The sequence below is a fragment of the Simochromis diagramma genome, unplaced genomic scaffold (genome assembly GCF_900408965.1).
Source record: "Simochromis diagramma unplaced genomic scaffold, fSimDia1.1 OVJJ01000644.1, whole genome shotgun sequence".
NCBI classification, from domain to species: Eukaryota; Metazoa; Chordata; class Actinopteri; order Cichliformes; family Cichlidae; genus Simochromis; species Simochromis diagramma.
Genome location: NW_024387201.1, coordinates 355,777 through 369,938, shown reverse-complemented (window position 1 = coordinate 369,938; position 14,162 = coordinate 355,777).

Sequence of the window (14,162 nt, the reverse complement as noted above, 5' to 3'; positions counted from 1 at the left end):
GCCAGGGAGAAGACTGTCTTGTTTGATAAGTGGTTAGCTGCAAGTAAAGTGAAGGACTTTGCTCAGCTAAGAGAATTGGTCCTGCTGGAGGAATTCAAAACGTGTCTTCCAGAGAATGTTGTTGTATATATCAATGAGCAAAAGGTGGATTCGTTGTCTAAAGCTGCTGTTCTCGCAGATGAGTTTGTGTTGACCCATCGCGCTACGTTTTCAGCTGTGCGCCATGAATGTGCCCCGTTGTCTAAACCTGCGAGGAGTTTGAGGGTTTCTCCCAAGCGTCAAACGCGCCCTGATCAGGTCCCCATGACTGTCTGAGAATGCTTTTATTGCCATGATACTGGCCATCTTATTGCCAATTGTCCGTCGCTCCGTCGCAAAGAGCAATCTCACACATGGAAAAAGCCAAAAAGCATTGGTTTTGTTCAGTCGGTTTCTACTCCTAATCCCGTCAGTGATGAACCAGGAAATGACAGTCTTGACAGCAGTTACCGACCTTTCATTTCACAAGGGTTCGCCTCACTGACTGGAATAGAGGAGGATCGCGTGCCGATTGTAATTTTGCGCAACACTGGGGCTGCCCAGTCTCTCATTTTGGAAAGCGCGTTGCCTTTTTCAAGTAACTCGTTTTGTGGTGCTGATGCTCTCGTGTGGGGAGTGAAAATGAGTGTGTTACGGGCTCCGCTGCACAGAGTCTTCCTACAGTCACCTCTTGTTTCAGGCCCGGTAACAGTTGGGGTGCGCGCTCGCTTGCCCGTGCAGGGGGTTACTATGATTCTGGGGAATGATCTAGCCAACGGAAAAGTTTTCCCAATCCCTGAAGTAATTGAAAACCCCGTCGATGATTTTGTTTTTGTTTCTGAGCCTGCTGCTGACAGTCTGCCCTCTGTTTTTCCTGCCTATGTTGTCACAGGCGCCCACAAGCGCAAATATGGTGATGTTGACTTTTCTGACTCTTTTCTATGTTCTGAAGCTGTTCCTGAGAAAGCTGAACTGCCTGTGGAAAAAGCTGAAAAATGTGTGCCTGATAAAATGCTACCCGCTACACCTGACCTGTCTTTTGAGGTAAACAAAACAGATTTTATTCATGCGCAACAGAATGACCCGACTTTGGCCAAATGTTTACTCGCCGCAAATTCAAGCGATCAGAATCCCCGTGTCTACAGCATTGAAAATAATGTGTTAATGCGCAAATGGCATCCTCCCTCATCTAGTGATCTTGGCTGGAATGTATTTCAACAAGTGGTTGTACCCCAAAAATTCCGTCCCCAAGTACTTAGCCTCGCACATGACAGTTTCTCTGGACATTTAGGAATTAGGAAAACTTACCGTCGTATTCTGCGTCACTTTTTCTGGCCAGGTTTGAAGTCTGATGTGACCGAGTATTGCCGTTTTTGCCACGTTTGCCAGGTCAATGGAAAACCCAACCAGGTTATTCCTCCTGCTCCATTGCATCCAATCCCGGCTTTAGGGGAACCATTTGAGCACATAATCATCGATTGTGTAGGTCCGCTTCCAAAAACAAAGTCAGGACATCAGTACCTCTTGACTTTAATGTGCGCCGCCACACGCTTCCCCGAGGCTATTCCGTTACACACTATCAAAGTCAAAGCCATCGTCAGAGCACTAGTAAACTTTTTCTCCACTTTCGGTTTGCCTAAATCAGTTCAAACGGACCAAGGGTCTAACTTCATGTCCAAGATATTCGCTCAGGTCTTAAAATCGCTATCCATCAAGCATCAAAAATCCAGTGCGTATCACCCCGAATCACAGGGTGCGCTTGAGCGTTTCCACCAGACTTTAAAAGCCATGATGAGGAAGTTCTGCCTCGAGTCAGGAAGAGTGGGACGAAGGTCTGCCACTTCTCCTTCTAGCGGTGAGAGAGAGTGTGCAGGAGTCCACGGGTTTCAGTCCCGCAGAGCTGGTGTTTGGACACACAGTGCGTGGTCCCCTGCGGCTGCTTAAAGAGAAATATCTGTCCGACACAGCTACCCCCAAGCAGAACGTATTAGACTACGTAAGTTGTTTTAGGGAGCGTCTGCATAAAGCATGCGAAATTGCACGCGAGGCTCTTTCCACGTCTCAGGAAAAAATGAAAAGGAAATTTGATAAAAACTCCATGCAGAGAAAATTTGAAGTGGGTGACAAAGTGTTGACTCTCCTACCCGTTCCTGGATCCTCTCTCAAGGCAAAGTTCTGTGGGCCCTATACTGTACAAGAGAAACTGAGTGACACAGATTATTATAGGTACCCCAGACCGTAGGAGAAAGCGTCGTGTGTGTCATGTTAATCTGATGAAGCCTTATTTTGTTCGTGATGCAGGTGTAAACTCCTCCTCACCCCCCGCTGCGCTGTCTGCCGTGCCGGTAGTTGTGCTAGCATCTCCGTCTCAGTATAGCCCAGAAAGTGATGGCTTAGCTTTCGTTTGTGCTGAGGGTTGCTCCTGACTCAGAAACTCTGAAATATTGGATAATTTGAAATCCCACCTAAAACATTTAGATGAGGCTGCCCAGACCGATGTGTGTTCTCTGATCAATAATTACCCATCTCTGTTTGCTGACACTCCGTCTCGCACTACTGTCTTCGAACATGACATAGATGTAGGTGACCACCCTCCGATCAAACAACACGCTTATCGTGTGAACCCTACCAAACGTGCACTTTTTCAGCAAGAAGTTTCCTACTTGCTGGAAAATGGTCTTGCTGTCCCTAGTTTGAGTGCCTGGAGTTCCCCATGCCTTCTTGTGCCGAAGGAAGACAAAACCCCACGTTTTTGTAGTGATTTTCAAAAAGTGAACAGTGTGACCAAACCCGACTCCTGCCCTCTTCCCCGCATGGAAGATTGTGTGGATAGGGTTGGCTCCGCAAAGTTTGTCACCAAACTGAATTTATTAAAGGGTTATTGGCAAGTTCCCCTCACTCCGCGTGCATCTGAAATTTCTGCTTTTGTCACTCCTGATCACTTCCTCCAATACATTGTCATGCCTTTTAGCCTTCGAAATGCCCCTGCCACATTCCAACGCCTTATGCACATTGTCTTAGGTGGTGTCACAAACTGTGAAGTGTACTTAGACGACATTGTAGCCTATTCAGAGACTTGGTCAGAACACCTTGGAACACTCACGGAGATTTTTGAAAGATTAAAAGAAGCATCCCTTACCCTAAATCTTGCCAAATGTGACTTTGGTAAGGCCACTGTGACTTATCTAGGGAAGCAGGTGGGTCAGGGACAGGTGCGCCCCCTGCTGGCTAAAAAAAATAAAATAAAATAAAATAAATAAATAAAATCCTAGATTTCCCGGTGCCTCGCACTAGATGTGAACTTCGCCGGTTCCTTGGAATGGCCGGCTATTATCGTGGCTTCTGTAAGAATTTTGCAGCTGTAGTTGCACCTCTCACCAGTCTCACAAGTGTGTCAAAACCATTCGTATGGTCCCCCACATGCCAGAATGCTTTTGAGTCTGCCAAAACTCTCCTCTGCAGCACACCAGTACTTGCCGCTCCTGTTTTCACACATCCGTTTAAACTTGAGGTGGATGCCAGTGCCAACGGTGCAGGTGCGGTGCTGTTGCAGGAGGATAGGCAGGGTGTTGATCACTCAATTGGTTACTTTTCAAAAAAGTTCAACTTCCACTGACAGAAATACAGCACCATTGAAAAGGAAGCTCTCTCTCTGTTGCTGGCTCTACAGCATTTCGAGGTCTATGTCGGTTCTAGTTCACCATCTGTCATTGTTTACACAGATCACAACCCCCTCGTGTTTTTGACCTGAATGCAAAATTCTAACCAAAGGCTCATGAGATGGTCCCTCTTAGTACAGGATTTCAATCTGGAGATCCATCACAAAAAAGGGATAGAGAATGTACTGGCAGATGCGCTGTCACGTGGTTTTCGGAACCCCTAAGCGCCAAACATCTTTAGGGGAGATGTTTCGTCTTGGGAAGGGGGGTGTTATGGCCCTGTCCATAATCTGTTTTGGTGGATGTTGTTGTCTGTGCCTTTAAGTCTTTGCAGGTCCCGGAGTGGATGAGCTGATGGCTGCTGATTGGTCCCCTGGCCATGTGATCTTCTTGAAATCCCTCACCAGCAGTTGTCCTGGGGCAGCCACTGACAGCAGCAGCAGACCTGACCCTGGCCTCCAAAACCTGAGACTTTTGTGCCAGTGATTTTTGCGGCTTGTCTGAGTTTTGTATATAGTGTGTACATTAGTTTTCATTGTAAATAGCACATTGTAAATAGCACTGCAACAGAAGGGGTGAGCTGCCTTATTGTTTTTCCTTGTACTGTTTTTTCCTTGCACTAGAAAAATAAATCACGATTCATTAAGAAATTGGTTTCCCTCTGTGTATGGTTTTGGGGACCAGGGCGGGGCAATCTTTTCAAACTTATGTTGCGTTCCTGTACCCCTAGACTGGGGCATAACAGTATCCAGTATACACATATGCTGAGATAAATGCAGCGCCTAAGTGTCCCCTCCCCCCACGGCCTTTCAGCGGCAGGCAGCAGCAAACAGGTCGTCAGAGGAGGCCGAGATGATGAGTAAGTTTAACCCCCTCAGGCTCAAATTAAACTTTTTGTTGCCAATGCACAACCAAGTCCTGCAGTGGTACTTCTGAGTAAAAAAATCTCATAAAATATGTATGTGGGGTAATCAGGTTGTTAGTTTTTAACTGTTGCAAATCGGCAACGCCTGCCTCCAGAGGGTTAACATTGTCTACAATATTGCCAAAGAAGAAGTTACATTCACTAAGTTCAAGTCAGAAATAACTCTTTACAAGAAAAATGTCTTGAACGTAAACCCCATGTACAGTAATGATGCCATGTGCACCGAGTTTATAAGCGTCATCGCAGACACACTGACACACTCCTGATTCCTGGAAGCACACAGACAACACAGCTCAGCAGGCAATCCATAATATATATATTTTTTTCATTAGCTAAGCTACGATTGTATTTAACGGGTTTTGATGTTAAGAATCCCACGTCAGCTGGAGCGCAGCCACACTCTTAAATACAGCTCTCCCGATGAGCGTAATCTGCCGCAGCTGGCAGTGGGTAACGAGCAGCAGGGGTGTCTACCTCCAGTGCAGGAGCACTTCCGGGGTCGCGATCCTTCCATCGACCCACAACATCCGGGAGTGCCAAAAAACATACACACACAGGGAGACGGAGAAAGAAAGGAGAGAGAGTACAACCAACACAAACAATAACCTGTATAACTTAAAGACTCCATGGTCGGACAACCTGCGAGGATCGCCAGCCCAAGAAAAACAAAATACACACGAGCACTGGGTCACCAGACCCAGGCCGTGACACAGAATGCGTCATTGTGTACTCTCGTAGCTTGCAAAAAAGAAGACCAGTGAATAAACTGATTGGACACAGTCAGGTCGAGCATGCGAATGCCCAAGGTAATCCATGCCTATGTCAATAATATGCCTTACGTCTCGTAAGTCATATTAGGTCTTGCATTTCAGGAAGTCCTAAAAACTCCCTGAAAAGCCTTCAGTTAATCCAAAATGCTGCAGCAAGAGTCCTGACAGGGACTAGAAAGAGAGCGCAGATTCCTCCTGTACTGGCCTCCCTTCATTGGCTTCCTGTTGGATCCAGAATTGAATTCAAAATCCTGCTCCTCACATACAAGGTCAGAGCCTTCACTTTTCAGGCCCCTCTTCTGTGGAACCAGCTTCCAGTTTGGATTCGGGAGACAGACACTATCTCTACTTTTAAGATTAGGCTTAAAACATTCCTTAATATAGTTAGAGCTGGATCAGGTGACCCTGAATCCTCCCTTAGTTTTTCCTTTTTCACTCACTATGTGTTAACAGACCTCGCTTCATTGAATCGTACTTTTTATTAATCTCTGTCTCTAATAACATGTCTTCTATCCTGTTTTCCTTCTCTCACCGCAAACGGTAGCAGCAGATGGCCCCGCCCCTCACAGCACCCAGTTGTGCCGGAGGTTTCTTCCCGTTAAAAGGGAGTTTTTCCTTCCCACTAAGGTTTCTTTATCTTGTGAAGGATGTCCACCCCTGGCCATTTAGGGGCGCGCCTGTGCTTGCATATGGTGAACCATTAAAGTTAAGCCGTATATGTGTGTGAAGAGATGACCTTCGGATAACTAGGAAATGTGGTTAAACAGTTGTAAGCATATATTGTGTGGCTGGAAGTCATGTACACACACACACACATACTGGTTAAATGTAATGTGATGAAAAGCCTGCCTGGCACTTAGACTTTAGGCTACAGTCTCATTCCATTTGGATTCTACTCTGAGTTCTACTGCAGTCATTGAAGGAGTAGAGTACTATAATATTCTGTTCACCGAGGGAGGACACAACTCATTTTAAATTTACAAAACTGTCCCTGGATTAAAATTATACATACAGCAAGATCCAGGGCAGAAATATATTGTTGAAAACATTAGATACATTTAGTTGATACTATTGATTTTATGACAGTGATTAGAGCATACTGTAGGCTTTACACACTAAGGTTAATTATGCAATTCACAGCCCAGGACTGTTTACATTATACATGCTTCCCTTAGGCAGTCTCATCAGAAGACATAGCATACATTTTCACTGCTATGCAGATGACACCCAGCTCTATCGATCTATGAAGCCAGATAACACACACCAATGAGTTAAACTGCAGGAATGTCTTAAAGACATAAAGACCTGGATGGCCGCTAACTTTCTGCTTCTTAATTCAGATCAAACTGAGGTTATCGTACTCGGCCCTGAAAATCTTAGAAATATGGTATCTAACCAGATTCTTACTCTGGATGGCATTACCTTGGCCTCCAGTAACACTGTGAGTAGGGATGGGTACCGGTATCCGGTGCCATCATGGCACCGGTTCTGACATAAACGGTAGTAACCAGACCGAAAAGCAGCGCACATTTTGGTGCTTTATTTCGGTGCTTTTTTTTCCTGAGCTGTGATACACTTTAGATTCTAGCCAATCATTTTACGTTTCGAGGATAGTAGGCGGGTCCAGGTATGTACGTTCTTTTAGAGCAGAGGTACAGATTAAAAATCCCCAAGGCAAAGCGGTCAAAAGTCTGGCTGTACTCCACAGCAAAAGATGCAAACTCAGCAGCCTGCAACAAGTGCTTTAAGCTGATACTGTGATACCGTCAAAGGAGGTAACTCCTCGAATCCGATGAAACACCTGGCGATGCATAGCGTTTTTTTTTAAAAGCCGAGAAATGCACCGTATTTGATAGCTTGCTGCGAGACCTCACACCGAGCGCATCTACTGCGGGTGTGGTGCCTGTTATCGGACCCGGAGTTAGCAACAACCCCCAAAAACCCGAAGAGGAGAGTCCTGGCCCCTAGCCCTGCCAGTGTAGCAGAAATGATGAGGATGATGACGGCAGCAGCAGCCGTCCTTCTCTGTGTGAGTAGCTTAATGTTGTTCGTGTGTAATTTACGTTGAGTAGGCTAACCATGTTATTACATTAATGCATGTAAGGTGAAGTAGCAAACACCATCATAGTTACATGCAGCTGTCTTCTTGTTTGATGGCAGATGCTCCCTTCACCCTGTCCAAAAATCCTAAAATGACCAAAGAAAAAGTGGAAAACAGTTAAACATGAGAGGTTTTGGACAAAGTTTGTGTTTTTTCCATTGTTTAAGCACTGCTACCAGCCAAGAGTGATACCATATATGCCCTATAGCTGCAGAAACGGCTAACATTGTTACCTCGGGAGTGAGAACGTGTTGTCTTGGAATTTGGGAACTTCCCTGAGGAAATTGGATAGATGGATAGATGTCATATTCCCAGTGTAGTTCTGAAGAAGATGCTGAGGTGTAGAAGAATCATAATAACAGTTCTTAATAAATGCACAGGGACTCCCATCGTTGAATTCTCCAACATTCTTGGCACACTGGAAAGGTTCAACACAGAATTTATCAGAACTCCAATTGTTATGCTTATTTTGAAGCAGCAACACAGTGGAACTCTCTGGTGATGTCACGATTCTGGGTCTTCTGACCCAGCATTTTGAGTTTTAGTTTATTTTTATGTTTAAGTCCTTTATGTTTTCTAAGTTCATTCCTATTATGCCTGGGTTGTTATTTCAGTTCTTTGTTATTAGATTCCCCTTGTGTCTTCCTACCCCTATGTTAAGTCTCCCTTGCCTTTCATGTGTTTCATGTCTGCATGTCTTTTGTTAAGTTCATGTTGTCAGGTCTGCGTTTCATTATGTTTCCTGTTTTATTTTGAAAGAAGTCCTGTGTTCTTGTGTTCATTGTGTTTAGTGTTACGTTTCCCCTGTGATGTCGTTATGTTCATGTGTGTCAGCTGTTCCCCCATGTGTTGCCACTTCTCCTGATCACCTCATGTGTGTATTTAAGTCCTTTGTCTTCCTGTGCTCAGTGTTGCGTCCTCCATCATATATGTCTGTGTGTTCTGTTTGCAAAGTTTGCCAAGTTTATTTTGTATTGTCAAGTTTAGTTTAGTTTTTCCAGTGTTCAGCAATAAAGCCACCATTTTGAGTTTCAGCCTGTCCTCTACGTTTGAGTCTGTATTTTGGGTCCTTTCATGCCTCCCTCCACACAGACCTTGACAGGTGATAGTTGGTATGAATGGAAAAACATCTTCATCCAATCATACCTGAGCAACAACACTACCACAAAGTTTGTATCCACACCAGAGGTGTGAGTTGGCAACACTGCAGACACATAATGGGTATGGCAGTCACTCTCCCTGCAGCACGGACTACACTGCCCATGAGACTACATTCTATAGGACTATGCCTTGTAACACTCTGCTTATTGCCTTCATATTAAATCATTTTTTGAATACTAATTTAAAAAAATATTTCATCATGTCATTATGCGTACCGCAATTAGGGGTGACATGGGCCGCGAGATTGAGACCCAGGCATTAGAGCCTCTTAATGTGTGTTTTGTTTGGGTTTCCACCGGTGTGGACTTATCAAAAATAGAGAGTGTAAATGACCTTTAAATTTGGTAAAATTTTAACGTATGTTTGTTTGAAAGGTACTTCGGTTTTATTTTGAAATCCATGCTTTTATTTTGAAACAGGAAACTAGCGCAATAAACGGTTAAATGGCTTGTTAGTAACGTTCGTTTTACAATATGGTAAATGGTGTGCCTTAAAGTGAAAAATATGTACGTTTCCTGTGCAAATTAGTACCTGGTTGACAGTGGCACAAGGTTTGTTAGTGTTTCCTTTAATGGAATAAGTTATGTGCAATCAAAATGTTGTGTAATAGAGTTTGTGTAGTTGTAAGCTAGTGAGGAGAGATAGTGAATTGAGTGATATGTATTAGATGTGCATGCTATGTGTGAGCAGGAGAAATTTGTTTCCTTTATATTCTGATGTTATGGTAGTAATATTGTTGGTTTTGTTTTGCTCCTAGCTCTTACAGTGTCTTCACTGAATGTTTCAATGAAAACTTTTCCAATAAAACCTCTCTGAAGCATCAGTATAAGAGACCATCATTTAAACATCTCGCTAAGGAGAACGAGAGCCTGTTTCCTCTGGGCTCCCAGTTCATTATGAGGGACTTCTATGTGGATGATGGTGTCACAAGCATAGCAGATGTAGATGAGGCTATTCAGCTTGCAAAACAAGCCCAAAGGCTCTGTGCTATGGGTGGTCTGCGACTACACCAATTTGTGTGTAACAATACAAAGGTACTTGAGAGTATAGCACCATCTGAGCGTGCCAGTTAAGTAAAGGCTCTTGATCTTGCCTTTAGTGATTCATTGCTAGAAAGAGCCTTACGGTGTGTTCACACCGAACGCGATGGACGCGAATAGAGCGTCAGGTTTACATGTAAAGTCAATGGAAAAGCACGATGACACGCGATTGCGGGTCCCGCGAAAATTCGGAAGCAGATTTGCGTCGCGAAAACGCCAAAACGCGTGAAACGCGCGTATAAAACCACGCGCGTGAGTTTTTGTGTTGCATTTTGTGCATACGCGCGTTTCGCGTCTACCGCTCGAGTTGGAAAAATCTGAACTCCAGCGTCAAATCGCGCCGCGACAACCAATCAGGAGCCTGGTGACGTGGCTGTGACCTAGGTCAAAGGGGCAGATCCAGCCAAATCCCTTCATACTTCAGTGGAGGGAAGGCTAATCAATGCGGTAGCAAACAACTCGGAGCTGTACGACACCAGCTGCTTTCTGTACCGAGACAGGAATGAAAAGGACCGAGCTTGGAGGAAGATACAGTGGGGCAAAAAAGTATTTAGTCAGCCACCGATTGTGCAAGTTCCCCCACCTAAAATGATCAGGGTGGAAAATAAGTATTTGGTCAATAACAAAAATACAACTCAATACTTTGTAACATAACCTTTGTTGGCAATAACAGAGGTCAAACGTTTACTATAGGTCTTTACCAGGTTTGCACACACAGTAGCTGGTATTTTGGCCCATTCCTCCATGCAGATCTTCTCGAGAGCAGTGATGTTTTGGGGCTGTCGCCGAGCAACACGGACTTTCAACTCCCGCCACAGATTTTCTATGGGGTTGAGGTCTGGAGACTGGCTAGGCCACTCCAGGACTTTCAAATGCTTCTTACGGAGCCACTCCTTTGTTGCCCGGGCGGTGTGCTTTGGATCATTGTCATGTTGGAAGACCCAGCCTCGTTTCATCTTCAAAGTTCTCACTGATGGAAGGAGGTTTTGGCTCAAAATCTCACGATACATGGCCCCATTCATTCTGTCCTTAACACGGATCAGTCGTCCTGTCCCCTTGGCAGAAAAACAGCCCCATAGCATGATGTTTCCACCCCCATGCTTCACAGTAGGTATGGTGTTCTTGGAATGCAACTCAGTATTCTTCTTCCTCCAAACACGACGAGTTGAGTTTATACCAAAAAGTTCTACTTTGGTTCATCTGATCACATGAACATTCTCCCAATCCTCTGCTGTATCATCCATGTGCTCTCTGGCAAACTTCAGACGGGCCTGGACATGCACTGGCTTCAGCAGTGGAACACGTCTGGCACTGCGGGATTTGATTCCCTGCCGTTGTAGTGTGTTACTGATGGTGACCTTTGTTACTTTGGTCCCAGCTCTCTGCAGGTCATTCACCAGGTCCCCCCGTGTGGTTCTGGGATCTTTGCTCACCGTTCTCATGATCATTTTGACCCCACGGGATGAGATCTTGCGTGGAGCCCCAGATCGAGGGAGATTATCAGTGGTCTTGTATGTCTTCCATTTTCTGATGATTGCTCCCACAATTGATTTTTTCACACCAAGCTGCTTGCCTATTGTAGATTCACTCTTCCCAGTCTGGTGCAGGTCTACAATACTTTTCCTGGTGTCCTTCGAAAGCTCTTTGGTCTTGGCCATGGCGGCGTTTGGAGTCTGACTGTTTGAGGCTGTGGACAGGTGTCTTTTATACAGATGATGGGTTCAAACAGGTGCCATTCATACAGGTAACGAGTGGGGGACAGAAAAGCTTCTTACAGAAGACGTTACAGGTCTGTGAGAGCCAGAGATTTTCCTTGTTTGAGGTGACCAAATACTTATTTTCCACCCTAATTTACAAATAAATTCTTTACAAATCCTACCATGTGAATTCATGGATTTTTTTTTCACATTCTGTCTCTCACAGTTGAAGTGTACCTCTGGTGCAAATTACTGACCTCTGTCATCATTTTAAGTGGGGGAACTTGCACAATCGGTGGCTGACTAAATACTTTTTTGCCCCACTGTATGTGAAGAGATCGGGCAACCTCGTAAGTTCATTCATTTCTCTTTTGAAAGTTTTTACTGACCCGGGGAAGCCGCACAAAAGCTAGCAAGCCACCGCTATTTTCCCACTGACGTACAAATACCGTTCTGCTTTTATCCATGTTGTCATTTAGGAATATATTTTATTGTTTATTAATAAACAGCACACAATGGTCCCGCTGTTCATCCGTCACTGCTTTCCTTTTTCGCTGATTTTTTTTGCACCGTACAGCATTGCATTCTGCAGCCTGATTGAAAATCTGCTCCGTGCCGTGTCTCCTGCGCTTGCCAAATTCATCACGTTTGGTTTTGATAACCATCACGTCCAATAGAAAAAAAACAGCACAAAAACACCCATAACTATGAGCCTCATTCGGAAATAGACACCTGCACCGCGAGGGAAAAAGGCGCACGAAAGTGGCGGGCAGATGAAGACAAACCGCGGCATAATAATACTTTTACGTTTTGCAGTCTACAAAGGTTTGCACTTTGAGAATCAATTGTGAGAACTGTGACCAATGTTCATGTGTGTGGGGAAAACAGTGTATAAAGTGCGTGACCAGGGGTTAGTTATTCTGAGAACCCCTGCTGCAATAAATGAGGGACCACTGTCTACTCTACGATTATTATATTCAACCTGTTAACATTTAATACTGTATTGATAGAACCAACTGATTCTGCAGCAGAGCATCCCCAGTCCCTGAGCTCCTGCTGCTGCACCCACAGGTATGTACAGCAAGCATTGATACCTTTTTAGTCGGTGGGATTGCCTTGTGATCACCTTTACTAAATATCTACAACCAATCTGATTATATCCTGTTTTTGTTTTTTTCAATGTTGAAATTAAAATCTAGTAGCAGCCTTCTCATTTCTTTGTGTTTTGTGCTGTTTTACAGGCCCACAGAGGAGGACAGCTCCGAGGCAGATGAGGGATGGGTCCCAGGACGGTCCATCGGCGCTGGAGCTGGCCATCCTGGTATCCCTGAAGAGTTCACACCAGTCTTCAATGGAGCATTTCCTCCTCAGCCTTGTTCCTGCTCTGGAGAGCAGCTGGTCCTTTTTATTCCTGTCTCTTTGTAAATTCTTATATTTTATATATTTATGTTTAATGTTTTTCTATTTGAGAATTTTAATATTATTTCAAATAAATTTTTATAATGACTAATGTCTCAGTTCTACTACACAGCAAATGTTGGCACACGACTTGACACATGTAGAATTTATTTCATATTATACTAATGACAAAATATACTAATACAGTGGGATGCAAAAGTTTGGGCAACCTTGTTAATAGCCATTATTTTCCTGTATAAATCATTGTTGCAATAAAAAATGTCAGTTAAATATCATACAGGAGACACACACAGTGATATTTGAGAAGTGAAAAGAAGTTTACTGGATTTACAGAAAGTGTGCAATAATTGTTTAAACAAAATCAAGCAGGTGCATAAATTTGGGCACCACAAAAAAGAAATGAAATAAATATTTAGTGTATATCAATGTGTGTGTCTCCTATATGATATATGGGGTGCCTTTGTCTGGACGTGCTTCCCATCCAGAGCTGCACAGCACAGAGGGAAGTTCCAGCGCTCCTGGAATCCCTCTGTGATGGACCGCCAGTCTCCAGGTGAAGGCACAGCCATGAAGTCTCCACTAGACAGTCCCAGATGGCCGTCGCTGCCTGGGGGGTGATCTGGCTCACCGTGGACACACCGACTCTGTAACTGAATGCTTGGTCGTGAAGGAGTCCCCGGTGACAAGGAACCTGGACAAAATTGTTCAAAATCAGTATTATGTGTACTGCAGTTACAAAATACATTATTCAAATTCCAAAATACTTTTGTGATGTCAGATTTAAATCACAAAACTTAAATCTTACATAAAACATTTTGTAATTATAAGGATAATTATAAAATCAGAATCAGAATCAGAAAGGGTTTTATTGCCAAATGTTGAGCGGGTTTACAACATTAGGAAATTGCTGCGGTGCTTCAGTGCAAACATACTGTTATAAATTAAGCTTAAATAGACATGAAAATAAAAATGAGAATAAGAATTAAAAGTGCTAAGTAGATAGATAGATATATACATGATATATACATGAGTGCAGGTGGTGATCAGTGCCAAACATGGAATGATGCAGTGAACACAGCGTAAGGTCATGTGTTAGTGGTGGGAACAGTCATACGGTTATTGTTCATGTGTCCAACAGCAGAGGGGAAGAAACTGTTCTTATGGCAAGAGGTTCTGGTGCGAATGGACCGGAGCCTCCTGCCTGAGGGGAGCAGGTCAAACAGACTGTGTCCAGGGTGAGAAGGGTCAGCTGAGATCCGAGCTGCACGCCGCAGTGTCCTGGAGGTGTACAGGTCCTGCAGAGATGGGAGTCTGCAGCCAATCACCTTCTCAGCAGAGCGCACAACACGCTGCAGTCTCTGTTTGTCCCTGA